At 38.5% G+C, this 22,985-nt stretch overlaps 1 pseudogene; it reads right to left on the bottom strand.

The window, feature by feature from the left end:
• Positions 1-8,803: 8,803 nt before the first annotated feature.
• LOC142172183 (small nucleolar RNA R71) lies at positions 8,804-8,902 on the bottom strand (annotated as a pseudogene).
• Positions 8,903-22,985: the final 14,083 nt, after the last annotated feature.

Raw genomic sequence — 22,985 nt, 5'->3', positions numbered from 1 at the left:
ATCTTTTTCCAGGAATTAGGTTATCTTTTACAAGTACTGGCATAACCCTTTTTGTGATTATCAAATATTGCACACTCAAAGTAGTTCGAAATATAAATCTTAGTACATTTTTTCTTAAGTAGGTATTGCGTGTGTTTGATAAATGATCAACTTAGACTAATAAATATGTTTTTTTTTCTAAAGCATCCTCATATTTGTAATCGAATAATAACAACGAACTATAGTACTACTACCCACTAATATGTTGATCAACGGAATTCAAAACTTTAAGTATTTAGTGTATCTTCAAACATACTTGTAAGGTATTGCTAAGTTAAATGTGTCATTGCAATATATAACAGTTTTGAACTTAAATACCTATAATATTAATCTTAAGATAAATGAAAATAAGTTTAATTTGTTAGATCATGGTTTTAATGATGAAAAATAACTTGTTCTTATTGTAGGTAATCAAGGATCTCTAAAAAGTAGACGTTGCGAAGCGGAATGATCAAGAAAGAAGATATGAGTCAACTATGAATCTTGGAAGCTATCTAACGAAGGAAGGCTAAGATAGCAGAATCAATTCGGCAAAAAATCTACTCCTAATTTTCAATCAAGAGCATCAAGGAATATCACAATCTAATCTTGATCTCCAATCATGGACGTCAAGGACAATCACATCAAACACGTTGTTTGGAAGATCTGCAAAGCCAATTAGTTACGCCAATCATGCCTATCACACTGAACTTCAAGGATCAACAATAGGAAAGTTCCATCCTTATTCTTGGAAGGAATCAATTAAAGATTCGCATAAGGATATAATTATATATATATATATATATATATATATATATATATATATATATATATATATATATATATATATATATATATATCTTTTGGCTGGAGCAGATCTTCGAGAGATGGGAAATTCAAAGGAATTGATCCTGGCTCTACGAAAAATATACTTTGATCGAATCAATTTTAAGCTTTTTGTTCTACTACAAGCAAGTATTGTAGTATATTTTAGATTTACTGTGTGATTAGGGGAGAAAAGAAAGAGACAAAATCACTCGTGATATATTGTATCAAAATCGTAGGAAGTCACTTGTGTTCTCAGAAGTAGTTGGTGTATGGTTTGCTTGAAATTGTTGAAGTGTATTAGGTTTGTGTTTAAGAAATAATAATATGAAAAAATTAAAAACTAATCATTAAAATTTTCAGCTAATGTGGATTTTCCATCAGTCTCTACTACTAGTTTTTAATAGAAGCATATAGACATTTCCTCATTATCAGTTATATATATATGAGTTACATTAGATTTATAATTATAAGATATATTTTCCCCCCAAATTAGGTTTTCTTTTACAAGTACTGATATAACCCTTTTATGATTATCAAATATTGCACACTAAAAAGTAGTTCGAAATATAAATCTTACATTTTTTCTTAAGTATTGCGTGTGTTTGATAAGTGATCAACTTAGACTAATAAATATTTGTCACGACCCAAAACCTAATCCATCGTGATGGCGTCTATCGTGATACTAGGCAAGCCGACCCTTCCAAAACACTTTCAAAATTTAATAGAAATGAATTAAGACATTTAAAATAACCGGAGTTTTTTTTCATAAATACGGGGGTAAAACCCAAATAATACATAAGTGCGGAAACATAGCCCGACATCGGGGTGTCACTAAGTCATGAGCATCTAAGAACCAATCTAGAAAACGGAGTCTACTATAGTCTGTGCCAAATGCCAATACAAAAGAGAAAAGATAATAAGAAATGAGAAACAAGGACTGCGGACGCCGGCAGCTACCTCGTAAATCTCCGATAATCAGCCCGTGCACGAACTCAGCGACCGCCAGAACCGTACACACTTGGATCTGCATATGAAGTGCAGGGTGTAGCATGAGTACAACCAACTCAGCAAGTAACAGAATTAAATAAGTAACTGAGAAGCAGTGACGAACTATAATAATACATATCATTTCAAAAAAATTCAGTAAAGAGCGAACATGCTTTCAAATCCGGTGGTATAAGTCAAATCAGCTCGAGCTCAAGTAAAACGGATATGAATCTTCCAGAAATTTCACATCAACAACAAATAACAACTACGTGCAACAATAAATAAAAGCAAGTACAACCTCTCAAGGCAACAATCGCTCAACTCATCTCAACAACTCATACTCTCGGCTCTCAGCCCTCAATACACACTCTCAATAGGTACCTCGGCTCACTGGGGATGTACAGACTCCGGAGGGGCTCCTTCAGCCCAAGCGCTATATTGCTACGGCGCGCAGCCCGATCCGATATTTATTGTGGTGTGCAACCCGATCTAATATTTCTTGCGGCGTGCAACCCGATCCAATAATATATATATATATATATATATATATATATATATATATATATATATATATATATATATATATATATATATATATATATATATATATGCTCGAAGGCTTGTTACGGCATGCAACCCGATCCAATATTATTGCGGCGTGCAACCCGATCCAAAATATCTCACAGCTCGGGGCTCAGTCCCTATCTCAGTCACTAACCTCTCAAGCCCCTCGGGCTCACAAAATATCATAATAATTAGCCCAAACAGAGAATACAACAAGTATCAACAAGAAATGAGAGGAAATGGAGATATAACACACAAGTAAGACTGTGACTGAGTACAAGACAACAATTAGCAGTCAATTCAATAAGTATTCGACCGTTGTGGGTCCCAACAGTGATATCATATGGCCTAAGCATGGTTTCTAACATAAAAGGCAGTCAATTGCTCAAAGACAAGGAAAAATAAGTAATAACAATGGCTATTCAACTTTACAGTCTCACGGGACGGACCAAGTCACAATCTCTGATGGTGCACGCTCACACGCCCGTCACCTAGCATGTGCATCACCTCCAAATATTCACATCATACAAATTCTCGAGGTTTCATACCCTCAAAATCAGATTTAAGACTGTTACTTACCTCAACCGCGCAGAAATCGTACTCTGAAATGCCCTTGCCTCTCGAATCGGCCTCCAAATGCCTCGAATCTAGCCACAAACAGTACGAGATAATCAATATTGGCTAAAAGGATCAATTCCACAAGAAAACTACTAAAATATAGTCCAAAATCTGAAATCGGCTCAACCCGACCTCCCGGGCGCACGTCTCGAAACCCGACGAAAGACACAAAACCCGAAAGCCCATTCACTCACGAGTCTAACCATACCACATTTATCAAATCCGACCTTAATTGCCCCTCCAAAACCCCAAAATTCACTCTCTAATTCTCAAGCCCTAATCTCCCAATCTCACATCAAACACTCACCAACTAGGTATAAAATTAGTAGGGAAACACCATTATTGAATATAAGTAGGCACAAAGAACTTACCTCAGTGATTACTCCGAAATCTCTCTCAAAATCCCCAAAATACGAGCTCAAAAATGATGAAATGGTAAAAAAATCTCGAAGTGTTCTATTTATAGGTTCTGCCCAGACTTCTCGCACCTATGGCTCCATATCCGCATCTGTGGGCAAAGCCCCGCTTCTGCGGAAAATCCCTAAACTCAGCCTCCGCTCCTGCAATCCAGTGACCGCATATGCGGTCTTCGCGGATGCGGGAGGTACATCGCACCTGCGGTCCAAACTCGCACCTGCGCCCCTAAATCCGCTTTTGCGACCATCGCAGGTGCGGGAATGCCATCGCACCTGCGTCCTCTGCCTAGGCCCTCCTTAGCCGCGTCTGCGGCTCCTCCTTCGCTTCTGCGGCCTCGCACCTGCGGTTCCCACTCTGCAGGTGCGGTTACACCAGTAGCAGCAGCTTCAGCTGCAATTCCTCAACTCTCATCAAGCCGTTAACCACCCGAAATCACCCCGAGGCCTCCAGGACCTCAACCTATCATACCAACAAGTTATATAACCCCCATGCGAACTTAGTCGAACCTTCGAATCACTCTGGACAACATCAAAACATCAATAACACCCGGATTCAAGCCTAAAGAACTTCTAAACTTTCAGATTCCACAAACGACGCCGAAACCTACCAAACCACGTCCGATTGACCTCAAAATTTACACACAAGTCAAAAATGACACCACGAACCTATTCCAATTTCCAGAAATCCGATCCGGCCCTAATATCAAAATTTCCAATGCCGGCCAAAATCGCCAAAAATTTTAACTTTCGCCAATTCGAGCCCAATTCTACTACGAACCTCCAAATCACATTACGGACGCGCTACTAAGTCCAAAATTACCTAACGGAGTTAACAGAATCATAAAAATTCAAATCCGAGGTCGTTTTTCCACAAGTCGATGTCCGATCGACTTTTCCAACTTAAGCTTCCAATTAAGAGACTAAGTGTCTCAATTCACTCCAAAACCACTCCGAATCCGAACCAACCAACCTGGTAAGACATAATACAGCTATAAAGCAAAAAAGAAGTAGAAATAGGGGAAACAAGACTATAACTCTCAAAACGATTGGTCGGGTTGTTACAATATTGTTTCAAGCATCCTCGTATTTGTAATCGAATAATAGCAACGAACTATAGTATTACTAAACACTAATATGTTGATCAACGGAATTCAAAACCTTAAGTATTTAGTGTATATTCAAACATACTTAGTATGATACTGTTAAGTTAAATGTGTCATTGCAATATATAACAATTTTAAACTTGGGCGATAAATATCGATAATATTATTCTTAACATAAATGAAAATAGGTTTTATTTGTTAGATCTTGGTTTTAATAATGAAAAATAACTTATTCTTATTGTAGGCAATCAAGGATCTCTAAAAAGCAGACGTTGCAAAGCGAAATGATCAAGAAAGAAGATATGAGCCAACTATGGATCTGGGAAGCTATATATGGAAGGAAGGCTAAGATAGCAGAATCAATTCAGCGAAAAATCTACTCTTGATTTTCAATCACGAGTATCAAGGAATATCACAATCTAATCTTTATATCCAATCACAGACGTCAAGGACAATGTCACGACCCGAATTTTCCTCCGTATGATGTCGTTATAGCATCCAGTCTCTAAAATTAGGTAAACCTAACACTTACTGATTCAATAACAGATTTTTGACCAAATAACTATTAAGCATGAAACGGAAATTTTTATAATAAGCCAACAATCCAAGGTAGATACATAACATCCCAAAATCGGTAGTACAAGTCATAAGCTCTATTGAGTTCACTAGGAAATTTTTAATTACAACTATTCTGGAATAGAAATAAAATGTACAAAATGAACTTCAGAAGGTGACTCTGAGGCTTGTGAACGCGATGACAGGTATACCTTGAGTCTCCACATCAATGCCCGATCAGCTAGCTAATGATCAACAAACTCCGAAGTACCTGGATCTGCATAAAAATATGCAAAAAGCGTAGTATGAGTACACCACAGTGTTACCCAGTAAGTGTCAAGACTAACATTAGTAGAGTAGTGACGAGGGGCAGTCAAGACACCTACTAGTCTTAATAACCTGTACAAGTATGAATGTGAAACTAACAGAGAACAATATCAATATAAAGCTAAGCATGATAAAAATAAAAAAAAATACTTGCAATAGAAAACTAGAAGCAACAATTAGCAACAAGGCACAACACGTAATAACGCCGTAGAGCGAACTGAATACAGTTTAAGTCTGGTGAAACCAAGTAAGGAAAACAAGTAACAACTCAAGAAGAACAACCGCTTTCACACAAGATTTATTCAAGAATTTCCTAGAGGTACCACACCTCATAAACACAAATCACGAGTCCCAATTCACGAACCCTAATCACTTGGCATCTTGTGCCCAGATTACAAATCACAACCGCACGGACAACTCATGTGTCAATACCATTAATATCTCATATCTGCACGGATAATTCATGTGCTAAGGGAGTGACAATATTTCATATTCGCACGGAGAAATCACGTGCCAGCAATAATAATAACTCATAACCGCATGAACAACTCACGTGCCAATAGTACAACTCTCACACAGAAGGGAAGTAAATGAGAATACATGTAAATGATCAATAAATTTCAGGATTCATCTTCTTAAACCGATATGAGTGATTAATTACGTGTATTTTTGTGCAAGTGTTGTATCACAACTCGAGTCAACAAGTAGTAGCAGAGACAACGAATGACACATGAGAGACAACACAACAAAGCGTAAAATGCATAACTCACACAAGGTAGGCACACCACTACACAAATATCATCAATAACAATGCCCGCAGGCCATCACAAGTCATCACAAATCATCCCCGACATAGCCCCCTTGTATCGCCACATGCGCAACAATGAAGTAAATGCCCGTCTTGTCTCGTAGCACGCGCATAATAATATTCTCGTCTTGTCTCACCACATGTGCAAAACCCACATATATAGCCCGCCTTGTCACGCCGCATGTGCAATATCAATAATAATAATAGCACGGACAACACATGTGCGAACACCCCGACAATCCTCTCGACAATATCATGTGTTCCAAAAATATAACAACACAATATAACAACTCGCACCATATGTGCCCATATGCCACAACATTTTCTCAAAATAATTCCAATATCACATTCACACATAACCCCCAGCTCAACAATAATGAGTACAACAACAACAACGATAACACGGGAGTGCGGCAAGTAAATCAACATAAGAATTACAAATACAAAGAAATGGAAGAACGAGCTCACAATAGAAGATATAACAAGTAATAATGGTTTCAAAAGGAATAACTCAACAATGGGAGAGATAATGTGTAATAACGATATCAAATAAGAGTAACTCAACAATGGAAGGGATAACATGTAACAATGATTCCATATAAGTATAACTCGACGATAAGAGAGATAACATGTAACAATGAATCTGAATAAGTACAACTAAGCGATAAGAGAGATAACATGCAACAATGATTCCAAATAAGGATAAGTCACCAATATAAGGGATAACAATAACTTCAATTAAGGTTAAGCAATTACGGAATACATGGCAATAAAACAGACAACAACTTCAATTAAGGCATATAAGAGTATATTCGGTAATAAGGGTAGAGCATGAATCAATCAACTTCAAATAAGACACATAAGATAAATTTAGCAATAAAGGATTTAACATGATAAGACAACTTCATTTTTAATGTACATAAGAACCTAAGAGTCTAAGCTGGTCAAATTTACACATATAAGCCGTGTACACACTCGTCACCTCGTGTACACGTCTTTCACGTAATTTAAATAGTACAAACAACCAATACATACGGGTAGTTCCTCCACACAACGTTAGGCGAGATACTTACCTCAAAAGCTCTCAATTAATACTCAAAAATAGCTTTTCCTTTACAATTCATCACCGCTCGGCACAAATCTAACCAAAATCGACTTAATAACATCAAATAATGAAAGAGAAATAAATTCCAATAAATAAAGTTACGATCTTTACACAATTCCTCAAAAGTCAATTCGGGACCCTAAAGAGCACAATATCTTTGCATTATATTGATTAAACCTAGTTAGGAGATTAATACAGAGAGGTTATCCTAAAGATCAATCCACTACGCATGTTCGCATATCTTCACGTGCTTAAATTGGTTCATCTCGTGAGGTTGAGACTTAATTGAGAGAGGAGTTTCTACTAAACGTTTGAACTAATAATTGAGTGAATTCGAGAAACTCACTTAAACATTATAAGTGAATTATCTCGAGTTAGATCCCAAATAATTATCTTGCACATATCCTATCAACCCCTATTTTCTTCCACTGATAACTTCCTTGCTTACCTTTGTTGCGATAGTCATTAGTCAATAGCTTTAGATTCTTAGTTAATTTTAGTTATTAATCATATAAATCTCAATTGTTGATTCTCCTGGATAGAAATCAAGCTAGAAACTAAGAAAATACTGTTTAACTCCAATCCATGTGGATACAATATTATGCTATACTATCTTTGACTAGCGAGCATAATTTAAGTGTGTGTTTCGAGCTCGTCAAATTTGACGTCATTGTCGGGGATTGGCAATCAATAGTGTTTGAAATAGTTTGTAGTATTAATTCAGGAATTTTTCTTGTTATTTTATTTTATTTTTCCCTTTTTACGATTGGTTTTCTTTGACTGTGCGTAAGTTACAAGTTCAGAGTGGTGCATGACTAGAACTTCTGTGAAGGAAGTGCTATCATACGAGCCAGAAATTGAGAAACAACTGCGACAGCTGAAGAAGGAAAGAAATCTTACCGAGACAATAGAAAAGGTTGGGCAATCCTCAACCAAAGAACTTATGGCTGGAAACGGTGAAGATAATGTGGATTTGGATGCGAGAGAAGTAGCCCAACGAAGAGAACAAGATGCATGGGATGTTGAGGAAGCAGTTATTAGAGATGCACGGAACATCTATGAAGAAGAGAGGGGTATCAGACTTAATCAACATCAACCATTGCTTGGGAGACCACTTGGCGATTATGCTAGACTGGTCTACAATCAAGGTTTATCAAGTGTTGAACCACCTCCAATTGCAGCAAACAATTTTGAATTAAACCAAGGGTTGCTTCAAATCCTTTAGAATTGTTGTGTCTTCAGAGGGAAGCCAAACGAAGATCCAAACACACATCTAATGGACTTCAAGGAGATTATGAACACCTTTCAATATAATGGTGTGTCACAAAATACAGTGTATCTAAGGACATTCCCCTTTTCTCCTGAAGATGATGCTAAGCAGTGGCTTCGGAGCTTGCCCACGGGATCAATTAGAACTTAGGAAGAGATGACCAGAAAATTTCTTGATAAATATTTCTCCTCAGCTAAAACGAACAAGTTTAGAAGAGAAATTTATAACTTCTGCCAGAAAGAGAATTAAACTTTTTTTGAAGCATGGGAGAGGTTTAAGGAGATTCTTAGAAAGTGTCAACATAGAAGAATTGAACTCTGGATGCAACTCCATAACTTTTGGGATGGATTGACACCGGCCTCACATAGAATATTGAGCAATGAAGATGGAGGTCCGTTGATGAAGAAGACTCCCGAGGAGATAGTCACAATTCTTGATGAGTTATCTGAAGATGCAAATCAGTGGCCCTCTGAGAGTGCTGAAAGAAGAAGATCAACTGGTGTTCACCAGATTGATGCTAACACATCTGTGCAGGTACAACTTGATGTTATGGCTAAAGAAATAAGAAAGCCGGCCTTAGCTTCAATACAAAGTGATTCTCACACAGCTTGTGATATATGTGGAAGAGGATACCCTACTCATGAGTGTCGAGCCTCAGCTGAGGAAGTAAATGCTGTGGGAAACTACAATTTCAATGCAATGGGTCAGAGGCACCCTGGTTTTTCACGGAGTTCACCTGGAGGTACTGCGAATGCTTGGCAGCAAAATAACTCTAGACCGCAAGGACAAGGAGCTCCAGCATACCAAAATCAGCAGAGGCAGCAATTTCAGCCTCAACAACCCATTCAGCATAGTCTAAAGGATCTAATGAAGGCTTTTATTATCAAAACTGATGAGAGGCTTGAAACTCATAGCGCAGCTATACGAGAACATGGAGTTGCTATCAAAGAAATAGGTACTGGTTTTTGAAACTTGGAAAGACAGGTTGGGCACTTTATTGTCTGAGAGGATTCCAGGTACTCTTTCTACTGATACAGAAAAGAATCCTAAAGAAACAGTGCATGCTGTGACCTTGAGAAGTTGGCAAGTGTTAAAAGATCCCACCCCGATCCAAGATGATATGATACCTGAAAAAGAAAGTGAGAAGCAGTTGAAAAGTGATGATGACAAGAAAAAGAAGGGCCCGATGAAAACTGAGAAGAAGAAGAAGAAGAAGAAGAAGAAGAAGAAGAAGAAGAAGAAGAAGAAGAAGAAAGAAGAAAAATCGAGAAGGGAGGAACCTGAGAAGAGCGAGCATATGTCTGCTTTACCTTTCTCTCAAAAACTATATAGAGAAAAGCTGGACAAGCAATTTGAGAGATTTTTGGATGTGCTAAAACAGGTTAATGTAAACTTACCATTCACATAAGTGCTCTCACAAATGCATGTTTATGCTAAATTCTTGAAGGAGATCTTGACAAAGAAGAGAAAAATAGAGAAGACCCCAGTGGTCAAGCTTACAGAGCATTACAGTGCTATATTGCAAAACAAACTCCTACAAAAGTATGGAGATCCAGAGAGTTTTACTATACCTTGCCCATTAGGAACTATAAAGTTTGATAAGTCTTTATGTGATTCTGGTGCCTCAATTAATCTAATGCCCCTATCTATTTACAGGAAACTTGAGAAGGAGATTGGAGAGATAAGGTCGGTTCTAATATCGTTGCAGCTGGCAGACCAAACAACTTTAATACCCGAGGGGATAGTGAAAGATGTGTTAGTTCGGGTGGATAAGTTTGTATTTCCTGTAGACTTTATAGTGGTGAATATGGAGGAGAACAAGGAGGTCTCCCTTATCTTAGGAAGACCATTCTTAGCGACGGGTAGAGCTATACTAGATATACATGAGAGGAAACTCATGCTTAGAGTGGGTGAGGAGATGGTGACTTTTGATATGAATATAGAAAATGGGGAACAAAAGGAAAAACCAGCTGCGAGTGTTGAGTGAAAAGTGAAAGGCTGCACCGAGTGAGAAAGATAAGTGTGGGGTGTACCCCAAAAAGGCTGAGAAGAAGTTGTCTGCATGGATGTGTGCGTTAGTTCGAAGGCAAGGAATGGATTCCGACTTCGACTCAGGATGAGACTAGGTGTTCAGGGAAGTTTCCTTTACCTTATACTTTTTAATTGTGTGTCATGGGGATATGCCACAACTTAAAGTGTGGGGTGGGGGATAATTGTATGTTGTATGTATATGTATTAGTTTTGTTAGTTGTAGTAGTTGGAAAATCAAAAAAACCATAAAAATTTGAAAATATTTCGATTTTTCTCGATGATGGATATCATTCGACGGGTTTCTTGAGGGATTAAAGTCGAAAGAAAAAAAAAGACAAAAAGATTTTCTTTTGTTAGGTAGTGTAATAATTTTTCCTTGGTTTTTCTTTGTGTCGCGGTTCTTTTCACAGGGTTTTGTTTGAACCGGGTGTAGTTAGTTTCAATATTTTTTAGGATTAGGAAACCCTGTGCTATGATTTGAATTGAAAACGATGTCTCTTGACTTTATTATGCCTTGAGAATAGTGAGTGCTTTAGTTGTGATGCTTAGTCACAGTTTTTAACTCTTGTATAAGTATCTTAAATTGTATGATCTTAACTTTGCTTAACTGCTTTGACTAGAGCGTCTTGATGAATCCGATCCTGAGTGAGTTATGTGCCATGTGTGTGTGAGGTTTTGTGTTATTTTGTGCATTGCATTTGATGTCTAGAACTTGCCATGTGTGTTTGCAAAGTGAAATAGTAGTTTTATTCAGTCTTGGAAGTGATCTAAGCATTTCTTTGTTGAGCCAGTTATATGCTTTTACCTACCTAATTATTATGTATCGTAGTTAACCACATTGAGCATGTAATCCTGTTTCTTTGGCAACTACATTACAAGCCCTACTCATTTGTTTGAATTGACCATCTATTTGAACCTTTTACCTCGCGTGAGCACTTGAATTTGTTATGAACTTTGTAAAATTTGAAGTGTGGGGTGGTTGGTTTGGCTTTTGAGTGGAACTATTGAAATAAGGAGAAAGGTGCAATGTTTTGAAAAAGTAAGAGCCACTTGAATTGGAAAAGAAAAAGAAAAAAAATTATTGTATTGTTTTGCAAAATATTCTTTGATAGTGGTGACTCTTGATGTAATTGTGCTTAAATAAGTAGGGAGTTAATGTATATTACTGTGAAGGTGGAGTTATGGTTTGACATAAGTGTGGGATTTTGAATTGTTAATGTATATGTATTAAAAGTGCTTAGGGAGGTGTAGTCACTCTTATATCTAAATGTATCCTACCCATCCTGCAACCTACATTACAACTAATTAAAGTCCTACTTGATCCTTGACTGAATGAGCTCAATTATTAGAGTAGTACACTACGGGCAAGCCTATGGTACGTCTTTTGTGGCATATGAATGTTGTTTCTGAGAGTGAGCGAATTCTTTCTATCTTGAGTTCCTAATTGTTCTTAATGTCTATTGTGTGTGGAACTACTCTCTATTATTGTGTGAGGGCACTTGATTCACGAAGGAAAGGTAATGTTGTTGACCTCTATGTTTAGAGTAAGTGAGCAGGTTGTGAAAACTGCGCGGTGCTTTTGAGTCAAATCTTGAGGCGAAGATGTTACGGTATTGTACTTAATCCATTTTAAATATTCTTGGTGTGATGAGTTATGAGAATTATTGAAAAAATGTCGTATCTATATAAAGTGTAGTTGGATTGCTCGAGGTCGAGCAATGGTTTAAGTGTGGGGTGTTGATGGTAGGCTATAATCTCATATGTTAGTCACTTATTGCACTCTAATTCACTGCACTTTACTTGTTTTGAGCTTTAATTTATAGTGTTTTGTACTTATTGTGTGTTTTATGCCTTGTAGGAGTGATTCCGAGCTATGTAGATGTTATGGAATGAATTTGGGTGATTTGGAGCTTTGAAGTTTGAGTAAAACCCCAAGGGATTAAGCCGGGATCGTGTTCGTGGGTCGAGGACGAAGTCTGGATGTCAAAACGCAAGAAAAATCCGTACTCTGAGAAAACCTCATTGTCGCGGTGCGTGGGGCACCACGACTGTGCAAATTCATGCTGCATGTCATAACTAACTCTCTGAATTTCCCCATATATGCCCTGCATGGCGCGTCGCCCCATGCGGCGCGGCTGCGCAATTTTATAGAGTAACTTTCCTATTTCGACTAGGAGAAGGTGATTTTTTCTGGGCCCGACCCTACTTGGTATAAATACATGGAAAAATATTATTTCCTGGATTTTTGACACATATTAGACCTAATTACACTACAAAACAATGGTGCAATTGTGGCGGTTTTATAATGGCGGTTACATGAAATCGCCACAATACACAACATTACGGTTGTTTTCAAATTGCCATAATATGAATTTACAAAATAAGACGGCGATTAATATCGTCCCCTGTTTATACTCTCACAAATTAGAAAACTTCGGCCCACCTTTCCCCACTATCTTGCTTCCAGTAAACCCTATTTTTTTTTATCCAATTTGCCTTTGTCCCACAGATCGCCAAATTGCCATAGCCGGCAACTCCCTCTCCTCTCTTAATCTCTCACTTCCTTCTCCTGTTCTCTGCAGCTCTTCGATAAAGCTGGCAAGAATTTCGCTAATCTCCGTCGTGCCTTTGAAATATGTGGATCAATTCACCTAGGTACTCTCTATTTCTCGCTCCTTTTTACTTATGTACGTATGTATTTATGTGGATATACGGTTACTTATAAGGAGGAGTGGGATCAGCAAAAGCACAAGGATTTCATCATTCCTTCCTCACTCAAGACTCGAGTTTGGATCGAATTTATGTTTTCCTATCTTTTAATTATATTTTTGATGAATTACTCCATATATCTGGAGTAGTTCTCTTTAGGGTTTGATGGATTGGGTGTATTGATGATTGTTTGTGGATTATAACTCTAGTTTTATGTATTGAAGCATTTTTTGATGATTTCATTGTTGCATCTATATTCACTTGTTCATATAATCAAGAGAGGCATAACTTGTGATATCTTCATTATATTGTTGGGTGAGTTCATTGATTCTTCTTAGTAATCGAAAGAGGCTAGTTGAATTATTGATTAAACCTAGTTAGGAGAATAATCGAGAGAGGTTCTACTAAAGACCAATCCACTATGCATTCTTGCATATCTTCGCGTGCTTAAATTGGTTCATCTCATGAGGTTGAGACTTAACTGAGAGAGGAGTTTCTACTAAACGTTTGAATTAATAATTGAGTGAATTCCAGAGATTCACTTAAACATTAGAAGTGAATTATCTAGAGTTAGATCTCAAACAATTGCCTTGCCCTATCATATCAACCCCTATTTTCTCCCACTGATAACTTCTTTGCTTACCTTTGTTGTGATAGTCATTAATCAATAACTTTAGATTCTTAGTTAATTTTAGTTATTAATCATATAAATCTCAATTGTTGATTCTCCTGAATAGAAATCAAGCTAGAAACTAAGAAAATATTGTTTAACTCTAATCCCTGTGGATACGATATTATACTATACCATCTTTGACTAGCGAGCATAATTTAAGTGTGTGTTTCGAGCTCGTCAACCCGCCCGGTCAAAACCCGGGTCCAATGGATGATTCCGACTACTCATGACCCCACAAGTTCATATATGTGGTTAGTTTCAAATTCCGTGTCCAAATTGACTCTCAAAACTCATTCTTATTTTTTAAAAACTTGACCAAGTTTCACAAATTTTTACTTTGATTCACATGATTTTAATGTTAAAATCTAAGATATATTGATGGAATATGATTAGAAATAGATTAGGATCACTGACTCAAAGTTTGTAGATAAAACTCCCTCTTTAAAATCGCCTCTTACCGAGTCTACAGTTCCAAAATATGAAAATGAGGCTAAAAATCCCGCCCCTCAGCTTTTTGTCCAGTCACAGGCCCGCAAATGCGAAGAAACAATCGCAAAAGTGAAGCCCTTCTATTCCTGTTGCCATCGCAATTGCGATGAAAAGTCCGCAATTGCGAACATGGACATATCGCTAATGCGACCAAGAAGATCACAAATGCGACCCAGCTACCCAGGCCACCCCATTACAAATGCGATCACTGGGATCACAAATACGAACCTAGCAGACCTTGCCTAATATCGCAAATGCGATCCAAAACTCGCAAATGCGAGACCTGAGGCATCTGATCACACAAGCAATTTCCAAACTCTTCCAAACATTCCAAAATGCGTCTAGAACTCACCCGAGCCCTCGTGGCTCCAAACCAAACACCAACACGAGTCTAAAAATATAACACGAACTCGCTCGCGCGATCAAATCATCAAAATAACATCCGAAATCACGAATCGGACCTCAAAACATATTTATTCAACATGAAACTCAATAACTTCTAAAAACACAATAGCGCGTCTGATTCCTATCAAATCAACTCGGAATGACGCCAAACTTTGCGGACAAGTTCCAAATGACAAGACGGACTTATTGCAAGTCCCAAAACAGAAATCCAAATACGACAGATATGAAGTCAACATACAGTCCAACTTATCAAAATTCTAAGCCCCAACTTTCGGCAAAACAATATGCCTAAGTCCAAAATCACGACGTGAACCTGTAGGAGCCATCAAAATACCATTTCGAGGTTGTTTCCACAAAAGTCAAACCTCGGCCAACATTTTCAATTTAAGCTTCTAAAGTGAGAATCACTCATTCAAATTCATCCCGAATCATCCGAAAATCAAATCCGAGCATGCACACAAGTCATAATATATAATAGAAAGCTACTCAAGACCTCGAACCACTGAACAGAACCTTAAAGCTCAAAACGACAGGTCAGGTCGTAACATTCTACCCCTCTTAAACAAACGTTTGTCCTCGAACGTGCCAAGAATCTTTCCCAAGCCATCACATCACTGTATGAACTCACCATGTACATACACACAGGTGATCCTACGTCACCCCGACCAACACAAGCCCGACAATTCCATCTCAACCGTAGATTATTCCTTCCACTCATGCCGAAAAGCCTTATAATGAAATTTCCACAACTACCAAGTGTCCTATTATCACACAAACACAGCGTAAAATCCTCAACTAGCTACACCAGCTCATGCATACACCCACAAGGTATAACCACGTGACATAACACAACATCCTTATGCCCATTGCAACAACTCTAAACATAATAACTGCCCATTACCAAGCCCGGTACCAGCATACATACTCATATCGACTAGAACATTGTTCCAAACCCTCACAACTCTAAAAATAATGCAAGAAACATGCAAAACGCATAGCTGCTCACCCGATCAACAAGCCATCTCAAATGCCACCTAGGCACATATATCGTAATCCAAACCTAACAAGCACAACTTGAATATGACTAAATACAAAAATAAGAACACATGAGAGAATCGCCAAACAAGCCAAACATGCAGAACTCCCCACTGATACCATAATGCGGATACAATCCACAGGGAAGAAGCAAGACACACGTAACAATCATAACAAATCTTACCTTAATATGACCTCACTTTGGCGCATAGCCTGGCACCAACACACCTATTCATAAAGAAAACCAGGTCCCCATCCTCCACTCGGAATCACGAGTAAGGTGAACATCTCAGCAACTAGACCATCCTACTAACTCAACCTCGTAGAACCAGAACCACAACACGTAACAACTTCCCATACTTGTAGAGCACCCAAACCATCCAGAGATCACATCAAATCCTACCGTATTTAACTAACATAAAGTCCACCCAATTGTCATGACCTACAATAACAACCAAACCAGAATGATAGATACGGGCTATCACAATAAAATTCTCAACTGGCGTGAACACATGAACAGGGTACAAGAATCACAAAATACAACCATATCCGAAGCAAGGTAGGATGAATCTTACCAATAAATGGGAACAGATCAAAGTAAAACAAATGCATCTCTATACTCAACTGAAACCATACCTATAAGGACATCTTCTAGTGCATCGGCTTCTACACAACCAGAAAAAGCGTAACATTGGGCCCGACCTCTCCCTCTAGGGCGACTTTTACCCGCCTGACCTCCACCCCTAGCCGGCGGTACAGATATAGTAGCAACTGGAGCATAACTCATAGCCTGAATACCCCGCTGTGGCACATCTTCCCGGAGTATGGGACAATCTCACACCATGTGGTTGGTATCTCCACACTCAAAGCAACCTCTCCGCTGACGTGGCTATGGAAGCTGTCTGGTACGGGTACTCTAAGACCTATGGATATCTGAAATGCCGCATGAATCCTGAAGTGGAAACTGAACTGACCGACCCACAAAACCTTTATCATGACATACCCTGCCTCCAAAATAAGGATCAGTAGATCCTCCCAGTCCACGAGGCTTCTTAGCCTCCTTGTGCTCTCTCTCCTGACCCCACATACCCTCTAATATACGAGCGATCTCTACCACCTGCTAAAATAGACCATCCGTCTCCAACTCCCGAGCCTTGCTGAATCGGATACCATAACTAAGCCCCTCAATGAACCTGCATACTCACTCTCTAAATGTAGAAACCAAAGCAAGTGCATGCCTGGACAAATCACTAAATCTAACAACATACTTTGACACTGACATAGTACCCTGGCGCAACTACTCGAACTCCGCGCGCCATGCTTCCCGAAGGGTCTGGGGAACAAACTCCATCAAGAACATCTTTGAAAACTGAGTCCATTAAAGTGAAGTTGCATCGGCTGGGCTACCCTCCTCGTACACCCGCCACCACTGATATGCCGCTCCAGACAACTAGAAAGTAGTGAAAGCAACCCCGCTCATCTCCATAATACTCATAGTGCGGAAAATACGATGGCACTTCTCTATAAAACCGTGTGCATCCTCTGAAGCTAAGCCACTAAAAGTAGGAGGACAATACTTCTTGAATCTCTCAAGTCTCAGCTTCTCCTCCTCGGATTCCCCTGGCCTGACCTTAAGCTGAACCGGAATAACAGGTTGTGCTAGCATGACACCTAAAACCTAACCAATATGGACTAGCTGCTCTGGAGTACGGGCGGCAGGAGTCTGAGCTCCTCCCCCGGTATGTGAAGAAGCTGGTGCAATCGAAATCAATCCCAACTGAGATAATGTACCAAACATGCTCAGGAAGTCGTGGGGTAGCAACAGACGCCTATGGTGCATGTTGCCCAATCGGAGCTACTGGTGGCTCCTCAGCTGCTACTCTAGTAGGTGCTCTAGCTGTAGCACGTGCTCTTTCCCGGTCTCTACCTCTACCCTGACCCCTAGCAACACCGGCCTTGGGGGCAGTGTCATCAGTAATTGCAACTCGTGTTCTCACCATCTGTGAGAGAATAAAATGACAAAGGCTCAAACTCCGAAATCAATAAACTCGCATGATAGGAATGAAAGAAGTGAAGTTTTCTAATAGTTTTGTAGCCTCTCAAAGATAAGTATAGACGTCTCCGTACCAATTCGCAAGACTCTACTAAACTCGCTTATGTCTCGTACCACCTATGAACCTAGATCTCTGATACTAACTTGTCACGACCCCAATTTCCATCTGTGGGATGTCTTGCGGCACCTAGTCTCTAAGACTAGGTAAGCCTAACACTTACTGATTCAATAACAAATTTTTAACCAAATAACTATTAAGCATGAAACAAAAATTTCTATAATAAGACAATAATTCAAGGTAGATATATAACATCCCAAAACTGATAGTACAAGTCATAAGCTCTACTGAATTCTCTAGGAAATTTCTAAGTATAATTGTTCTAGAATAGAAACAAACTATACAAAATGAACTTTAGAAGGTGACTCTGAGGCTTGCAAATGCGATGACAAGTATACCTTGTGTAAGGCCTTGTAAAATTTTACCTAAAACCCAGGGTTTTATGGTGACAAAGTGGACCTATGAGTTTATGATTATAGAGATGCGGTTCGGACTTTGTGGGTTGAATAGTGCGTTGGGGAGTCGAAGAAAAAATTTGGAAGTACAGGGCATATCAGCGGTCCATTCTGCGATTGCATAACTAATATGCGGACCGCATATCAGCCGCAGACTGAAGCAAAAATTTGGGAAAAATATTTCGACCATTATGCGGTCCATTATGTGGCCGCATAATCATTTTACGGGCAACATAACCCCTCGCAGATCCAACACAAAAAAATTTCGGAGGGCAGTTCTGCTGTGCATTATGCTACTGCAGAATAGGTCTGCGGACTACAGACCGGTCGTAGAGTGAGGCAGGAGTGCCCAATTTCGGAGGGCCATTATACGGTCTATTTTGTGGACCGTAAAAGCGTTGTGCGGTTGCATATACGACCGCAGATTTGCATCGGGGATTCATTTTTTCTAATTTTTGACCCGGCCCTATTTCGATATATTAAGCCAAAGGAGACCGTCCTAGAGGTAAGATTCTACTCCTCCCTAGCCCTCAATTTCGTGATTTTACTGAAAATAAGTAATGGGAAAAGCAATTATTAGGTGTGGGAGTTGCCCATTATGCATGCATGTACTATCAAGGGTTGGGGGAAGAATGTTGAGATAAATTGGGTAGACTTAGGGTAGTGGGATGGAGAAATCCACCATAGGAGGATATTTAAATCATAATACCCACCTAGTATTTGATAAAATGCTCAAATGAGCTGGAACCATAATCTCTCTCCTAATTTGTGTTCAATTTTGCTATATTTCTAAATAGATCGAAGATGCTAAGAATTTCGGAACATTGTAGTAATTTAAAAAGCTCAAAGCGAGGTATGTTAGCTAAACTCATCTCTTAGAATTGAACCCCATGATATCCTTGTAAGTCCCGAGTTGTTCATTATGAATTGTTTATTCTGAATAAACCTTGTGTTGAAAGATATATGTTCAATATGTATTCTAATGTTCTTGTTATGTTATATTCTATTTGAAAATGTGCTCGAAGCATGGGTTGCATATCCAAATATTATATCTTTAAGTCATGATTCAAATGAAGGCTATTATGCCAAATTGTATAAGAAATCTCAATGTGTTTAACATTCTTATTTGCTCAATATGTGGAATTAAAGTTTTGAATAGAAATGCTCTGTTGTTGATGATCCGTGATAATGTTTGAAAGTGAAAGAGATGAATATAAAGTATGAAATACAACCAACGTGCCAAGAGTGACATTGTGTTATGGCCATTGGTTCCAATGAAACGAATGGTATATAAAAGATAATGAAATGAGTTGTCAGAACTTTAAATAATTAAACACACTGGAGTGTCGTTAGTCACCGAGGAAGGGTAGTTGAAATAACCTAACCCCGAAACTACATGTGTAGGTGTAGGAGCGAAGTGTGATTGCACCCCTTTATGAGGATGAGATTGATGTAATGAAAATATTCCCCTTTATTGGGATGTGATGATTGCTAGAAAAGGGTGATGTCGATCCACACAATATTGTGGTGAGACGGCCTAGCAACTCGGGTCGTGATCAGACGCCATGTCGCACACATGGTGGTGATTGTACTTGAGATTACGGGTAAAACAATGATTGTGATTGTGGTTGATGTATTGGTGTGAGACGACCTAGCCGATCGGGCTGTGATTAGACTCCGTGCTCAAGATCACAGTGGTATATCGGTGCTAAGATCTCCCAAACATAAAATATGAAAATTTACCTGAAAACTTGTCTTGCTCTTAATTTGATGTTTTGGTATTTTTTGAGGCTCCCATTGATTTTATGATTGTCCTTACTTGTGTTATCATTCGTTCTATTGAGAGGGTGTTTAGTCATTCATACTAGTACTATTCCATATGTACTAACGTCTTTTTTGCCGGGGGCGCTGTATCTTTAATGGATGCATGTGGTTCCGCAGCAGGTGGCATTGATCATTGATAGCAATACACATACACCCTCTTCTCAGTAGATTTGGTGAGCCCAACTTCATTCGGGGTCGTGTATCTTTTGTCCCACGTGTATTATGTTTTGAGGTATAGTCGGGGACTTGTTACGGCATTATCATAGTATTTTGCATCTGTAGAAGCTCCATAGACACAGTGTGGGTTATATAAGGATGTTGGGAAAGTCAAACTAGCCTTGTTGTATTTGAATCACTTGTGCACTTTAGCTATGATTATGTATGTATTTTGAGACTATAAAATGAAGTGACTAATAGTAATGGAATTGGCATTGTTCACGAAATCCAGTTAATGTTTAATTAATGATATAAATGTATCTTTTCTTTATTCATGGGTGAGTTGTGTAGAAGGCATTGTAAAGGCTTGCTTGACCGGGGTATCTTGGTTGAGCACCGGTCGCTCTCACCAAGGTCGGGGCGTGACAACTTGAGTCTCCACAGGAATGCCCGATTAGCTAGCTAATGATCAACAAACGCCGATATACCTGGATCTGCACAAAGATGGGTAGAAAGCGTAGCATGAATACACCATAGTGGTACCTAGTAAGTATCAAGACTAATCTCGATGGAGTAGTGACGAGGGGCAGTCAAGACACCTACTAGTCTTAATAGCTTGTACAAGTATGAATGTGAAACTAACAGGGAACAATATCAATATAAATCTAAGAATGGTAAAAATAATAAAACAATACTTGCAATAGAAAACTAGAAGCAACAATTAGCAACAAGGCACAACAGGTAATGACGCCGTAGAGAAAGCTGAATACAATTTAAGTCCGATGAAACCAAGTAAGGAAAATAAGTAACAACTCAAGAAGAAGATCTGCTTTCACACAAGATTTATTCAAGAATTTTCCAGAGGTACCACACCTCATAATCATAAATCACGGGTCCCAATTTACGAACCCTGATCACTTGGCATTTTGTGCCCATATTACAAATCACAACCGCACAGACAACTCGCATGATGCACGGACAACTCACGTGCCAATACCATTAATATCTCATATCTGCACGGATAACTCACGTGCTAAAGGAGTGACAATATCTCATATCCGCACGGAGAACTCACGTACCAGCAATAAAAATAACTCATTACCGCACGGATAACTTACGTGCCAATTGTAAAACACTTACACAGAAGGCAAGTAAACGAGAATACATGTAAATAATCAATAAACTTCAGGATTCGTCTTCTTAAACTGATATGAGTGATTAATTATATTTATGCTTGTGCAAGTGTTCTATCATAACTCGAGTCAACAAGTAAGAGCAGAGACAACGAATGGCACATAGGGAACAACATAAAAAAACGTAAAATGCATAACTCACACAAGGTAGGCACACCATTACACAAATATCATCAATAACAATGCCCCATGCCATCACAAGTCATCATAAATCATCCCCGACATAGACCCCTTGTCTCGCAACGCGTGAAACAATAAAGTAAATTCCCACCTTGTCTCGCCGCACGCGCATAATAATATTCCTGTCTTATCTCGCCACATGTGCAAAACTCACATATATAGCCCGCTTTGTCACGCCGTATGTGTAATATCAATAATAACAATAGCATGGACAACTCACATGCGAACACCCTTGTTGATACCTAATTTTGCCCTCATATTTTTTAAATATATATATACTTTCAAAATAGCATATTTTCATCATTATTTAGTTTATAAACCTATACAAGAATTTTCTATAATTTTTCCATAATTTTTAGAGCTTTAAATTAATTTTTCTTATATTCTAATTTTTGATAAAATCCTTTAAATTATTTTTGTGATGACTTAGTTGCCTAAAATAATTATTTTTCACCTATAATATATGTTTCAAATATTTTATTTTATTCCATATAATTACATTAGCATTTTTTAAGCTATTTATCTAATTTTGTAATAATGGCCTATATTCTACAAATAATTGCGTTTATTATATTATTTATGTCAAAGTATCATTTTATATTTTTATAAGGTTGATTTATTATTTTTAAAATAGTTTTATAGCATAAATATTATTTTTACCATTTATTAGAAGTTTTAATAATTTATTTCTAATTAATTTTCAAGGGCTTCAAGAGCTGGCCCAAAACATGCTACTTTTCGGACCAAATTTTGGCCCAAACCATTAGCCCAACACCCCAATTACCCCAAGCCTAACACCAGCGACCCAATACCATATACTCGTCCATTAACCCAACCTAGCTCTTTTAAAATCCTGGCCGTTGATCTCTAAGATCAACGACCCACAATCAATCCCCCCTTTTATTATCCTAACCCCTAACCCTAATCCCCATTCCCTCTTGAACCGCCGCCCTAAAATCCTCTCCCCTCTCTCCCATCGAAACCCTAGCCGCCTTTTCAATCTTCTCTGAATCCATCTCAATCATGAATTCCTTCTATGATTCTCTTGCCTTTTATGTGTTACCTCAGTATTATTTGCAAGACTATGGTGTTACATAGTACTTGCCCCAATTTTGGTAAGTACCA

This window comes from Nicotiana tabacum, chromosome 17 (genome assembly GCF_000715075.1).
Source record: "Nicotiana tabacum cultivar K326 chromosome 17, ASM71507v2, whole genome shotgun sequence".
Classification (NCBI taxonomy): Eukaryota; Viridiplantae; Streptophyta; class Magnoliopsida; order Solanales; family Solanaceae; genus Nicotiana; species Nicotiana tabacum.
The sequence above is the reverse complement of the archived record's forward strand: the minus strand, read 5'-3'. Positions and strand labels throughout refer to the sequence as shown.